Raw genomic sequence first — 14,021 nt, 5'->3', positions numbered from 1 at the left:
CTTTGGGTGACTTCTTATTAACGATATCTTTGACTAGAGTGAGATCAGGCGGACTTCGCTCTGCCTCTGAGAAAAAGATAATGAACAGTGACAGACGCAGTCATGAGTTAACTAATCATGTGGAACTGCTTTTTGCCTTGTCTCTTTAAGCTACAACATCAATAATAAAAATTTTTAGGACAAAGAACGGGTTTAATATCCTGTTCAAATTTTCATTCTTCCTCCCAGAGGGAGAGAAGAGATAGCGCTAATTTTGTATTCAAGTCTGACATTAAGCAATCTTGCAATCTCATGACAACCAGACCTTCGGTTACATATTACAGGACCAAAAGTCTAGGTTTATTGTTTCATTTTTTTAAGTATATATATATATATATATATATATATATATATATATATATATATATATATATATATATATATATATATATATATATATATATATTTTTGAAAATGTGTACTTATTTTTTGTAAACACGCATACAAACACATACTCTTCCCTTTTCCATCTGGGGATTGGCTGGAAAGTCTAGTTTTTTTTGAGAGAGAGAGATCTGTGTTGAGCGCGTTGGTGGATTAGAGAAGGGTTTACTTAGAAGAATAGAACTATGAGCTTCCTATTTCTTAATTAATAGAGACAAAAAAAAACAGCAAATAAGGTGTAAACGAAACATGAAATATATGAATACAGCAGTATATGGAGTCACCAAATCCCACAGAGACTATAAGGAAGAAAACTTTGTACAAGGTGCAAACCGTCTTCAAAGAAATAAGTGATAAATCAGCAACATTATTTATTTATAAAAGTTATTTTTACATTTATTTTAATTTTGTAGTCTTGAGTGAGATTATTTCTTGAAATATATATATATATATATATTTTAAAGCAGCAACATGAGAATATTACATCTGAAGAATTTCTGTCTAAGCTCAGTTCCATTTCACCCAATTGCTTTTCTTTCAATACCACTTTTTCCTTACATCTCATGGCTTTCTTCCCCGAGAGTTTGGAATCCCATTCAGATAGTTTCTCGTCGAATTGTATCTTTAACAACTTCTTATTTAGATAATTAATATGAGTCTCATACAAGGTTTAAAAAAAGGCAGCGATTTCATGAAAATTCTCCGACGTAACTGATTGCTCGTCAACGTTTTGGAAAGAGAAAGTGTTGCATTTTCTCCCTCTGTACAAATCACGTATTAGATGGAGTCTGAAGTCAATTCTCTTGGTATTTTTTTTTTTATCACAGGCAATATACGTATCGGTCATGAAGGCATTCCATCCCTTTGATATCTCAGGCAGTCTCTCTCTCTCTCTCTCTCTCTCTCTCTCTCTCTCTCTCTCTCTCTCTCTCTCTCTCTCTCTCTCTTTACAATCACATTAGTTTTAGAACAGACTGGACGAAAAATGTTTAAATAAAAATAATATGCCCTGTATGTGTTTAACTGCAAGTCATCTGAATATACATGAAGCTTTACTAATCTGTAGTAAAAAATAGTTTTCTATGCAGTTCAAACAGAAATTGTCATTAGATTTGTTATCATGCTGCATTTAGCTGATCTGTATTTTGCATCGCCGTCTAAAAAGCCAGGAGCTTAGTAATGGATAAGCACAAGATGAAAATCATTTATGTTCATTGCTGGCAACTCAATCTTACTGGATTTTCTTATATTCTTAAACTTCGTTTTCTTATTAGTATTCTTCTTTCTTCGATCTTGAATAACTTTGACGATGTCGTAAAGAGAGCTCGAAAATAGCTTTTTAAATTTAGGACGGAATTTTCTCACTGTGGGAACAAGATTTCTCAGGGGCTATTTACGTCATTTTCATGTATCACTCCGCATATAGCCTTACAATATGAAAAGTGTAGAGAGATCAGCAAAAGTTAAAGTAATAAAAAAAAGAAAAACAGAATTCCTGTACACTCTGGTCTAGCAGAAGTCACTGAATGGGCTGTTTCCACTTTTTCTTACAGACATTGGATTATGTTCGAGTGAACAGGACGCAGGAGGACTTCCAGTCGTAGAATAATGAAGTACTATGGCTTTGTAAACAGTAAGAAATGGCAGTTCTGCCGAAAATTCTAAAGCTCGTGTGAATACTAAGAGGCTAAATTTATAAAAGAAAATTTAAGGGAGTAGCTATCATAGTTGCTACAGTCTTCTTTTTTTTAACTTTTTTTTTTTTCCATTTGTATGGGGGTAAGCACGATGCCTTCTTTTTGAAGGACTTTGATTTGGCTTTTGGGTAGACTTTATAGTCTCGATCGGCTTCCCTGCCTGTCATCGCTTAGACCCCAGTAGTGTATATACATGTATTGTAGCAGTCACCAGCGCCCGTTCTCCCAGCAGCGAGGAGTTGTTGCTCGGTTAGGTGGACAGTCGAGACGTGTGAGGTGTCTGCTATGTTTTTAGATGTTGGAGTGGCTTTGTTTGTGTGTGTATTAGTCTGTAACACCCATTTGCTTTTAAGCAAACCTATCCGTTGATTACATACATGATCCTGGGGTGTCTACACGGATAGCAAAGTGTTCGCCTCCCTGACCGGTTGGCTGCAGATTTGAACCTGCGCCACAGACCTCTAAGAAGTCTGAGGCTGCTGCTCTAACCGACTTGGCCATCAAGGCTCTTATCATAGTTGCTCCAGTAATTTTTAAATATTATTTGTTTCCTTCCTTTCATTTCCCAGAAATAACAGGAGAAAGAAAGAACAGAAATTCAAGTTTGGCTCTAGAGCCAAGGACTGCAAATAAGAGGAAGAGAGTTATTTAGGAGGGTTATCTTGTAGCCCCCATGTAACAATCAAAATCTGCTTTTTCGCGCGATGGGTAACATGGGAGGAAAAGCCATGCGGTCGAGAGAAACTCAAATTCTCTTGCACGCCATTTATGCAGATATCTCAATCATAGTTATCATCACCTTTCATGTGTTATTATTCAGTATATTGTTATGCCAGCTTTCCAGTAATGTATGTATAATTGTCTGTGAAGAAACACAGATGCTTGAATTCAATCTCTTCCTCGATCTCTCAAGGGGTTGGGACTACTTTGTGGCTCATGTGAGCTATTGACCTGTGTGAAAGTTTTGTGTATAAATTAGTAATCTGTAGACCTCCATGTTTTACTCAAACCTCACTCATATTGGTGACTACCAGGGAGATGCCTGACCAAGCCACCAGCAGCGTTCCCAACTTCATCAATGAAAACCTCATAGCCGCCTCCATATGCCTACTGCCCTTCATGCCCCACCACCTAGAGGCATAGTTCTTCAGGGTGGAAACAAATTTTCACACAAAGAAAATCACCTCAGCGACGTGGAAAGAAGACGCCATCCCCAAATTCCTACCAGAAGACGTCTTCAAGCAGGTAGCAGGATGGCTCGAGGAACTGGAATCCCCCGTCACTTACGACATACTGAAGTACCGGCTAAAGTCATCATCCAGCATGCCGACCACCCAGAAGGCCAAGAAGTTCCCCAACCACGTGGTGGCCCCGATAGGAGAACAGAGGCTGACACATGTATACAAGTAACTGTGGCGACTCATCACGCTACCCACCAAGGGCGACCAACCCGAGTCAACCTTGGACCTTGTAAGGGAGGTACTCCTCACAAAACTACCCCACTAGACAGTAGCAGGCATGCCCAAAGCCTTCACCATGCCCTTAGAAGAGTTCTGGGTAATGGTCGATGAGATTCATGTGGCCCACACAGCAGCAGACCCCTCACAGCCTGCAGCAGCAGTAGTGGCACCATGCCAGACCACGCAGAATTCAGACACAGAATCAGACAGCAATCCAGACGAGCCAACTGCCCCCATATACAAAAGATGCTTCCCCAGACAAAACTACAAAGGGAAGTCTAAACAAAAGAAACAAGAACCTCGACAGGGCATATGCTTTTTCCACTGGAGGTTCGGAAAGAAGGCTAGAAAATGTGGCAGGGGCTGTCTGTTCTCAAAAAATACTCAGTAGGATTACAGAGACAACCCATTCATACCAACATCAGCAGTGAGCAAACATGTTGTCTTGTAAGAGAAATCGTGTCTGCTCACCGCTGTCTTTCATCCAGGTACAAAAGAAAAGGACAAAACTTGCCTTTTCCTAAAAGATGAAAGATCTGACATGGAGTTCTTAGTGGATACCAGAGCATGCAGATCATTCATCCCAGCTAGCCCAAATGTATCAACAGCCAGCGGACCACCACTGACAATGTATAGAATGCAGGAGATGAAAATTGCTTTTGATGGGAAAGAATAGGACTGGTTGTTCATCACAGCAGACATGATGATAACGTTGTTAGGAGCAGATATCCTTACAGGGCACAACCTACTAGTTGATGTAGCAGCTAAACAGCTGATACCAAGAACAACACAGAAATCATCTCCCCAAAAGACAAGCAGGCATACAATTAAAGCATCAACAAGTAATCTAGAGGGAAAAATATGCCCCATCGCACTTGATGTCCCACTGAAAGAGATGAGAGAAATAATACAAGGTTACAAAGATTTATTCAAAGACAACCTGAAGGACGACCTAACAAAACAAGCAAAACACACCATTCAACAACACATAGAGACCGAAGGACCCTGATCCACTTGAGATTCAGACGGCTGGCCCCAGAGAAGCTCACCTATGTGAATATAATGATAACTGGGAGGATCTTAGTCAGGAATAGCGTAAATATAAAAGAGAGAAAAAGAAATGAGAGAGAACCTGTAATAGACAAAAGATAGACAGAGAAAGAAGAAATTATATAGAATGAATAATAAAGAAATAAGACAAAGAGAGAGAGAGAGAGAGAGAGAGGAGACAGAGAGAATAGCAAAACAGGAACCTAAAGACTTCCAGAGATGTCATTAATCCCCTCCTTCGTAGGTGGGACTAATGACATCACTGGAAATCTTTAGGTTCTGGCGAAAGTTGAAAGGTCAGCTCACAGGTAGGACGGTTGGGCATTTTTGTTATTGATTGCGGTTAGGTTAGTGGCACCCCTGTTTTGGCTACATAATCATAACACTTCCTGTTTTGCTGTTCTCTCTTTCTCTCTGTCTCATTTCTTTATTGTTCATTCTCTCTCATTTCTTCTTTTTATCTGTCTATCTTTTGTCTATTACAGGTTCTCCCTCATTTCTTTTTCTCTCTTTTATATTTACGCTATTCCTAACTAATATTCTCCCAGTTATCATTACACGAAAAAGGTATTCAAAGAGATGGAAGAAGTGGGAATATGCCGGAAAGCTCTCAGCCCATGGGCGTCACCCCTACATATGGTACCCAAGTCAGACAAAACATGGCTCCCCTGCAGAGATTAGTGATGGCTGAATGTGAAAACAAAACCGGACTGATACCCTCTACCAAATATATCAGACATAACAAAGCAAGAATATTCACAAAAACTGATCTGCTAAAAAGATATTTCCAACTCCCAGTAGCAAAAGAAGATATCAACAAAACCACAATCATCTCTCCATTCAGTACCTACACATTCAACTACAGCTGTTTCAGCACCCCATAGCTCAGGAGCAACATTCCAAAGATTGATGGATGAGCTGCTCAGGGACTTTCCATTCTGTGTGGTATATGTTGACTACATACTGATCTTCAGCCCAAATTTAAAACAACACCTCAAGATGTGAAAATAGTGCTACAAAGACTGAAAGAAAACAGACCAATAGAATGAGAAGACAAGTGCAAATGGGCAAAGAAACCTCTGTCAGATAAAGTGAAAGCAATAACAGACTTCACCAAACCAACAACAGTGAAATCAGTGTAAGAATTTTCAGGTTTAATAAATTATTACCACTGATTCATACCAAACATTGCAAAAATCATGAACCCATATATGAATGCCTTAAAGGAAATAAAAAGAAATGAAATTGGGGAGAAAGTCAAGACAAAACATTCATTTTAGTAAAAGAAGCAATAACCTCTGTAAGAAAACTAATATTTCTTTTACCACATAGGTCCCTCACTCTGACAACTGACGCAGCCAATAAGGTGAAGGGCACTGTACTCGAACAGGACACTGACGATGATCATTGCCCGATGGCCTTCTGCAGCAAAAAGCTAACCGTAGCAGAGTGGTAGTATTCAACATTTGACAGGGAACTCCTCACAGCCTACAAAGAAGTCCACCACTGCCACCACATGCTCGAGGGATGACAGTTCGTGGTACAGACGGACCATCAACCACTGGTGCATGCCTTCACAAAGTCAGCAGATGCATGGTCAGCACAACAACAACAGCACCTGTCAGCAATAGCCGAGACTCCTGCACCATAAAGTTCCTGAAGGGTTCAACGAACACCGTGGCGAATGCCCTATCAAGAAAGTGTGCCAACACCATCTAACTAAGGATAGCTTATCTTGAGATAGCAGAGGTGCAGAAGGATGACAAGGGGCTGCAGCATCTGTGGTGGATCGACCAGTCCCCACATATGGAGTGACCTGTCAGTCAACAGCGGAACAAAAACCATCATCTGCAAAATGAATACTGGACAATCTCGCCCATACTTGCCTGAGGGAGTAAGGAGAGCCTTCGCTCTCGCTCACAACCTATCCCGTCCATCGAGCCGATCAACCTCCCGAATCATAGTAGAGTGGTACATCTGGTGGGGGTTGAGAAGAGACGTGAAGGTGTGGACAAGAGAGCTCATCCCTTGCCAGATGTCAAAAATCACAAGACTCATTGAAAGCAGGATAAAAGAGTTCAAAACAACAAACCGCTGACTCACCCATATACACGTCAACATAATGAGACCCTCAGAAGTGTACAAATGCCTGTTTACCATAATAGACAGGAACACCAGGTGGCAAGAAGCAATACCCATCCGACAGCAGATGGTGGAGAGCTGCATTAAATCGCTCATTGATGGATCAGTAAGCATCGAGTCCCCCAGATCATCACCAGTGATAGAGGCACCAACTTTACATCCGCCTTGTGGAACTCCCTGGTCCAACAGTCTGTGGACGAAAATAACACATACGACAATCTACAACCCCAAAGCCAACGGAATCTTCTAGAGAATTCATTGATCATTAAAAACATCACTCACCACCAGATACCAGGGAATGAGTTGGAGAAAAGAACTGCCATGGGTTCTTCTAGGACTGAGAATGACACCACACACAGTGTTCAATTTATCTCCAGCAGAATTCCTGTATCGGCCAAGTATTGATGTTGCCAGGTGGACGTCTTCCAAGAAAGGACAAACCCAACACTGCTATCTAACAGCTGAAAAGTGATAGATAAATAATACCAGCCAAGACAACCTACCAAGCAAACAGAAAAGTATACGTCCCAGAAGATTTACAGAACATAAAATGCGCATTCATCCGGGTAGATGCATACAAACACCCCCTTCTCCCCAGCCTACTCCGGACCACACCGCATACTCCAGAGATGACCAAAGGACTACCAGATGACAGTAGACGGGAGGACAATGTGGGTTTCAGTCGACCGGTTGAAACCTGCATTCATACCAGAAACCAGCCCACATACATAGGCCTCTCCTTGGTGGTGGAGGGGGCAGTCCTGTAGCGCCCAAGTGGCAACCCTACGGTCAAAATCTGCTTTTTCCCGCAATGAGTAAAGCAGGAGGAAAAACCATGCGGTCGAGAGAAACACAAATTCTCTCACACGTCTTTTATGCAAATATCTCAACCGTTATTACCACCTTTCATGTATTATTATCATTCTGTATATTGTTATGCCAACTTTTCAGTAATGTATTTATAATTGTCAATCATATGTCTTGTATCTATCAATAAGTAAATGTATGTCTGTGAAAAAACACAGATGCTTGAATTTAATCCCTACCTTGATCTGTCAAGAGGTCAGGACTACTTTGCGGCTCACACAAGCTATTGTGTCTGTGTGAACGTTTTGTAAATAAATTATTAAGCTGTAGACCTCCGTATCTTACTAGAACCTCACTCACAATCTCCAGTAACGAAAATTTGTCCCTCGGTGGTCTCTTCCTGGGAAGTAAAAATTATGTGAATTCTCACTTGATTCTTAAAACCCCCATATTGAATATCTTGTTCAAAACACTTTCATGGTGATTAAGGAGAATGCGACTGTAGTAGAAACCAGACTTCTTTTAAAAGAGCAAACTTACACAGAATTGTCTATCAAATCTGAAAATATGGATTGCACGCAAACGAAACTAACAAAAATAAATCAACAATGGATAAAAATTATATAATCTTCTTTCCAGGCATTGCACTATATTTATTCCTATGTTTAAATAAACCGTGAATGAAGGTGCCGATAACAATAATGATGATGGCGAATATTATTATTTTTATTAAAGGTTGGTATGGCTGACTGGTAGCAATGGATTTTGATTGAAAAGTGACAATGGAAAAAGGCATGGACGATGAACAAGGAAAGTAAAGGGAAACAGAACTGTTAGGCTAAAGAAAAAAATAAAGAAATGGATTTCGAACAAACAAAACCTCAGTACCACCTACATTGAGCACAAAGAGGTAACACTGTATGGGTACACAGAAGCATTCATAGTATGTTTACCAGCTCGAAGTTCTTGTTTACCGACGAGAATTTTAGCTGTGAAAGTCTGCGTTGCTACAGTGTGAATGAGGTAGCCTGGATATGGTTTGTATAATTATGAAGTATCTCTGCACCTGTCTCTCAGAGATTCTACTCTATTCGTTTTCCGTTGTCAGGCGATAAAATGTTTTTAGTTTATTTTATTTTCTAATGGGGTAAATAAAGAAGACCAATTTCTGGTAACACATGAATGTGAAAAATAGACACACCACGCGCGAAAGACTGAGAAGAGGGAATTATAAAAAATAAAAAAGAAAAAAAATATATAATAATAATAAATAACAGACACCTATGAATAATTAATAAGTATCCATCACCATGAGCAAAAGATAATACCAGACGGGAAAGCGCGAAGTCGAATGACTTTTTTGGACAGGCGAAGCAGCTTTTCTTGAAACCAGTAAAGTTTCCTCGCAGCTAGTATTAATGTGCATCTAATTGGAATATATGTCTAATCGCTTCTAGCTGTTGTTAGGTTCTGTGTATGTTTTAGTTATAAGTATTGATATGAAATTTAATGATGATTTATCTACGAATAATTTATAGATGTATTATTAATCATTAGATTCCAAGTGACTGATTCTGTCTCTTCGTTAACATTTACAGTTGAATACATCACATAAAACTCCCTTACACGAAAGCACAAGCCGACTTTTCCGTACTTGAGAGAGAGAGAGAGAGAGAGAGAGAGAGAGAGAGAGAGAGAGAGAGAGAGAGAGAGAGAATGGTGTCATTTATGCTGCTTCATTTTCTCACCCTGGGGCTGGCATACGTGTATTCTTCATCTCACTTCTTAAAGCCCTAATGGGCGTGGATGTAATACTGAGAGAAAACGAGTTTTCTTTGTTTATTTTTTATGAACGAAGACAAAATATTTGTTTGTAATTCCTAATAAACTGAAGAATATTTGTGGAAATATTATGCAGAGAAAAAGTCCATTATATTTGAACCTGGTGAAAATAAAAACAATTTAAAGGACCTTACACGATAGGGGAACCATTATTCCAAAGCAAAATTGCATTAAAATAAGCAACGTATAAGAGAGTTTTTGAGAGAGAGAGAGAGAGAGAGAGAGAGAGAGGTCAAAGGAAAACAGTGAATCAGCGTTGGATTAGTTTATGACGCTAGTAACCACTTCAAAGGACCTTTTCTTAAGTTTGTGAAAATTTGAATTGGTTTAATATTTGTCCCTCCAGGCCCTGACAAAATGCAGCTCACGAAAGAAATTGCTTGTGTGGCTCAAAGGCTTAACGTGCCTTGACCCATCAACAACTTCGTCATGACAGGGATTGGAATGTATTTGTCCTACCTACTGCCAGTTAATTGACTAGAAATTAAAGATGTCTGAAAAGCTAATCTGCTGAACTGTGTAACGGTGCGTAATATAAAATTATCGAAGTTAGATTAAGACTTACAAAGTGCCTTTGATTGCAGTTTCATAGTGAAAATATCTGTTAAAAATTTCCAAAATTAATTTTTCCTAAACAGCTCTAACTTCCATAGCTTTAGTTTATTTGTCAGACATTATTTCCCTTTATTTGTCAATATGCTTCTTTTTACGAGCGTTCATTAAGCATAAACATTAAATTAAAAAAAAAGACATGTAGAGTATAAAAATAGTTTTTACGGCTATGAACACTTGAAAAATTCTTAAAAAAAAATTAGCTTTTTACTGGATATTATGACTGATAGTTTCGTGAATATTCCAAGACTCTGGGTGTGTTTTTCTTCACTCTTGTCAAATGTTGCCTTGCTTTTTTTTATGCAGCTGAGCACCTCATATATATGCTGCAGGTTTATATTCAATGGTGAATTTTACCAAGAAATATTTGGTATGGCAATGGGCAACCCTTTATTCCCACTTCTCTCAAACTTGTTTATGGAATTCTTTGAAATACAATATTTACGTAATATCATTTATGCTCCCTTAAAGTGGTATAGGTATGTTTACGATATTCTAGCTGTTTTGCCTGCTGGTATTGATGTAAATGATTTACTCTCTAGTTTGAATGACGAGGTACCATCCATTAAGTTTACTTTAGAATTAGAAAAGACAATTGCCTCCCTTTCCTAGATGTTTTAATACATAGAGGACCTTTTCAATGTAAATTCAGTATTTATAGGAAACCAACCAACAACTTAACTTATGTCCATTTTTATTCAGGCCGTCACCTTAACATCAAAACATCCATTTTTTCTTCCATGTTTCAAGAGGATTGGGCATCGTCAGTCCCCAGTATTTGGATCAAGAAATCGAAGACATAAGAAAAATAGGGACAGATTTATGTTATCCTTCACAAATACTAGATGTTTGTTATAATAAAGCCAACAGCAAGTTTTATAGAGAAAGTAATATGGAGAAAGAAACCCTAAGAACATTCTTAGCTTGCTTTATTTTAGTGGTTTTGAAAACAAAATCATTGCTAAAATCTTCTAATGTCAACCTTGTTTTTTCATAGCGACTACGCAACTCAAAAAGGAAATAGGATATCGAAAGCAAACATGGCCCTCATTATGTATAACTGAATCACACAAATATAGAACGTGATGAATATATAACAAAAAACAAAATCCACGAAGGAAAGAGAAACAATTGAGTGCTGCAATGCATGCCTTTCGACGTATAGGCCTTTACTTGGCATACTGGAGAAAAATAAAAATAAGTTTACAAAGAAAGGTTGTATAAATGACAGATGGGGACTACAAAGGAAAATATGTACCTGGAATCCAACACAATTAAAGAATTAGTAGACGTATTAAAATAGGTTTAATATTTAAAAGATATGAATACATAGAAAATATATATAAGGTAACTAATTTTTAATTAAGCCAGTAATTTTATCTTTTAGGTCATTCTTGAACATTTTACTTATAAACAGGTCCAAAGAATACATGCCACGGCTAAGATTAAAATTACAACTGGAAGTAAGCTGTATAATAGCAGTTTCTAAAAGATTTCGTGACGAGCAATCTTTCGATCTGGCAATCACTAAACTTTCAGTCCAATTTATCCTGTGAGAGTTTTCACTTAAATGAATTAATATATCATTGGATGTTTGCCCAGTTTGGCCAATATAAAAAGAGGGGAAGTCCAAACATGGAATTTTATATATTATGGTTGTTGTTTTCTTTAGGGCTATTTTTTATTAACATTCGACCAGAATTCAACATAAGTTCCTGAATAAGTGCCTGTCCGAACAAGTGCTCCCTAAGTCCTTGCTACTACGCCGTTTGAGAAGATATGGCCATCACCCATTTAATGAATTCAGTGTCATGATGTTAAAACGCCACATAGCAGACGCAAAGCAAGAAGAGAAAGAAAAATCTAAGGAGTCAGAAAAAGCCAGAATTCCATTCAATCATTCTATCACGGGGTGATTGGAAGGACTCGCTGCGACAAGAAATTTACGGAAAACTTCGCAGGACTACAGATGCCCTCACAAGGAAACTCGACAGGAAAAAAAAAATCTTATTGACAGCAGTGACTGGACTAATAGTGCACGTAAGTGAAAATGTTGTGAGTGCACCCGTATATAGTTTATCCTTCTTTATATCGAGTAGACACTCTGTTTTAACGATTGCTTCGTCCCTATGTACATTTGAAAAATATTGTGATCTTCCTTAAAATCATGTTGACATAATTAAAGGTATTTTTTATGGAGCTGCCAATGATAGGCATGAAAGTAATTTCCCTCCTCGCTATAAGAAAAGTTTGGCCGATCTTAAAAAAGGATCATCATACACGACTGACTTTCTGTTCAATGAAAGAAATAATGCTGATTATGCATTTTTTAATAATTTACTGTTCTCTGATGAAGCAACATTCCTGTGTGGGGCTCCTTTATTGCACTGGGTTGTAAACTTTTTTTTTGGACAGCGACATTAAATTTTAGCTTGGCCAACCAAGGAACACGTTTTACTTTGTCTTCTAGTGAACCCATGAGTCAATAGCAGTTCTGAAAAAGAAGCCATTTTGAAGTTACGGTAATTATGAAAAATATTTGAGGAAACAAATAATAAATAAAGCTTCAGGGAAACAGAAAAACTACACTCGTTAAACTTTCTTATCCTTTTACAGATTATTTCCATCGACGGTAGTTACAAAGCTACAACTATTGCAAATTGCACCTTGACTCTTTTGACACCCTGATATGTATATGTATGTGTCTATCTATCTGTCTATCTATCTATCTATCTATATATATATATATATATATATATATATATATATATATATATATATATATATATATATATATATATATATATATATATATGTGTGTGTGTATATATATAAATATATATATATATATATATATATATATATATATATATATATATATATATATCTTATATAATAATATATATATATATATATATATATATATATATGAATTTTACAAGTTTTGTAAGTATGTGGGTGATTTATCACATATAACTGAAATAGCTTTGCAACGAAAAATGTAAAATTTTAACATGGCTGTCCATTGAACTAGATTCAGAAAGATATATTTCACAAATATTTCGACACAAATTCTTTATTGTTTATGTTTCGCATATTAGTTAATCAGGTTTTTCAGATTTTTTAGAGACAATGAACAATTCATCTTTTCCAAAATATAACTTTCAACCTCCCATTTCTATAAGCGTCCAAAAAGCTGACTTTAGAATTTACTGAGTAAATATCTAAAATAGTATGAAAGTGGCTGGATTTCAACTAATGATGAAGTTTTTGAGGTCGGGATCAGATATAAAGCAGGGGACAGGTTATTCATTACATTCCCATATTAAATTTTCTTATGTCCCTGGTTTTAAAAGGACATTCAGGAAGGGTGTATGCATTTTTTTTTTTTTAAATAATGTATATATATATATATGGGCCATTCATATATACCAAAATTCAATATATATTTATAAATATAGGCAGTTATGGAATCACAGGCAAAATATATATATATACATATATATATAGCCACTAGAGATATCTGTGTGTGGAGGGCGTGTGTAATAAAAAGCGACAAGTAAAAGGAGTCTTTTCACAATGTACAGAAAGCGAAGGCTATATTTCTGAAGAACAACTGTCTCCTTCTTCAGGCAGATAATGAATGAAACAATTATATTACTCAAAAGCTTGCGATCATATACTCTTCTTCGTGGGCCAAAATTTTTGTTTTCTTCCATTTGAAGTCAGTAAACTCATCTCGATTTACGTCTCTCCAGTTGACAATTTCTCCAAAAATCTTCTTAATCGTTGGTTTTGAAAGCGCTCTTCAACTCACATCATCAGCGGTGGTTTGACCTCTGGACCCTATTCTTGTGTATGAAATGGCACTGGCTTTCTTCTGATTAACTTCATTTACTTTTCTTTATCTACCTGTATGAGGTTGAGACAGCGCCCTTGTTCTCCCGAAAATCGTCTCCTTGGCTAACTTTCTACATTTTGGCTGATT

Source organism: Macrobrachium rosenbergii, chromosome 46, assembly GCF_040412425.1.
Source record: "Macrobrachium rosenbergii isolate ZJJX-2024 chromosome 46, ASM4041242v1, whole genome shotgun sequence".
In the NCBI taxonomy this organism is placed as follows: domain Eukaryota; kingdom Metazoa; phylum Arthropoda; class Malacostraca; order Decapoda; family Palaemonidae; genus Macrobrachium; species Macrobrachium rosenbergii.
Note: the sequence above shows the minus strand (reverse complement) of the source record.